Source organism: Austrofundulus limnaeus, unplaced genomic scaffold (genome assembly GCF_001266775.1).
Source record: "Austrofundulus limnaeus strain Quisiro unplaced genomic scaffold, Austrofundulus_limnaeus-1.0 Scaffold755, whole genome shotgun sequence".
Lineage (NCBI taxonomy): Eukaryota > Metazoa > Chordata > Actinopteri > Cyprinodontiformes > Rivulidae > Austrofundulus > Austrofundulus limnaeus.
This window is the reverse complement of record NW_013953157.1, coordinates 149,269-151,398: the sequence shown is the minus strand read 5'-3', so window position 1 is coordinate 151,398 and position 2,130 is coordinate 149,269.

Here is a 2,130-nt window from a genome sequence, read left to right as displayed (position 1 = left end):
CTGTTCCTGTAATCCCAATATCAAGTTCAAGTCTACGTAATAAAATATTGTGATCATTTGTATCAAATGCAGCACTGAGATCTAACAGGACAAGAATGGACACAAGTCCACTGTCTGAGGCCATGAGAATATCATTAATAACTTTCACTAGTGCTTTAATTGTTGTTTGGACAGACAGCACCTCTCTGTGGACCTGCATCCTCCACCGGTCACTGCTTCATCACACCTGGTTGCACTGATAAGGACGCTGTGGAATTCAAGTCAAATTATTCTCTGCACCAAGTTGTGTTTATGACACAACCAAATATTACGATTTAATTTGTAAAACTCTTAATGAAACTCAATTTAACTGTCCAAAGAAAAAAAATAAAACAGCTTTCATTTTCATCAAATTTTATCAGTTTGCTCAAACATACATGTACAATAAGTACAATAAGCTCAACAAGACAATGTTTTTTTTCTGTTTAAACACCTTTGTACAACACAACTTTTTTCAAAACATAGTAAATCATAAATTGTGTTTTTTAATAAATAAATAAAAGGCATTAACACATAGTCTGTACAAGTGACTAAAAACAATAATATATTGCCCTTGCAAGAAACTCTAAAAGTAATTAAATTACAGTCTTACAGTCTGTAAAAAACATCAGGGCACAACTAAAACATTGGCACAAAAAAATTGCAAACATTCTACATGTATGGTATATTCAAGTGGAATTGCTCAACGTTAAGCACAAAGGCAACTTTTTATCAATTTGGGCACTTAAAGAAAATATTCAGGATATGTTTGGGATCAACTGAACTTTCTTCTTAAACGCTGACAGACGAAATGAAAAACGTGTGTTTGCAGCTCTGTGAGGCTGCAGCGTTGTGCTTTGAGATAAATGCAAGCTAAACAGATTAAACTTTAAACTGAAAAGTAATAACGTTAACATTGATCAAATTACTGTCATATTTAAAACACTGTACAAGTGAAGGAATTGTTCCTTGGTTTAAAAAATAAAACTGCTTTGCAAATGAAATGCTTTACTTGAGCAAGAAAAGGATAGTTAAGGGTTCATGAGATGAATATAATCAAGCCTGAGGGAATTATCAATTATTGGACTAAACATGAAAAAAAAATAAAATAATGCAAAAGAAATGTTTATACAAGTTTATATTCCGGAGACTAAAAATATTTTATAGTTCTAAGGATAGCAGAGTCTATTTCAACCAGCTGTTCTTTATTCCTTCTTAAAAATGACATCAGTCACTAAAATAATGTAGGACATGAGGATTTTCTTCCTTTCTTTTCGTTTTTGTATTAAGCCCTGATAAAATCAAAGAAGTAGCATTTCTTCAAAGAATACATTCTGCCTGTCACGTGTCATGCCAGAAGTTTTAACTAAAATGATATTGTGATAAAAGACTGAGCTAAAGCTGTTTTGGTCAAACCTTAAAAATGAAGTCTCTAGTTAGCTACAGTCACTTAGTTGTGGCAACCATCTTGAACTGGGTTGTTTGCAAGAGTTAATGAGTTGTAGTTATACATAATTACTTTGAGAGTTTTACTAAAATCCGTCCAGCGGTTCATAAAATATTTTGCTAACAAACAGATAAAACATACACATAGGCACGTAAACAACAAGGAAAACAGTACATTATCAGCCTTTGGCAGTTAGCCATAATTAGCAAGATGATTGCATAGAACTTTACATACAAGCAATTATTTCAACGAAGGAAAAATGTTTAAAATCAGTGGCGGATCTAGGATTTTTCAGTGTAAGGGGCCATCAAGGGGCCACAATATTTATAGAGGGGCCAAGTATTTGTTCAACATCCTTTCACACAAATCCCCAGTTTTTGTAAGGTTTATACATTTAATCAGTCACACGTGTTCAAACACTTGTAAAAGCATGCACAGTAAATTCTCCGCATCAATTTTACATGATTTTTTTTACTGTAAGTAAATAAAATACTCTCAAACACATAAAATGTAAGAAAATCTACCCATCGTTGTCAGCAGAGGTGTCACTAGGTTTTAAGGACAAGGGGGGCTTAGCCCCCAGGAGACCCACAGAATTTTGTATATTATATACTTGTATTTTGTGTGTGTCTGTGTGTGTGTATTATGTATGTATGTATGTATGT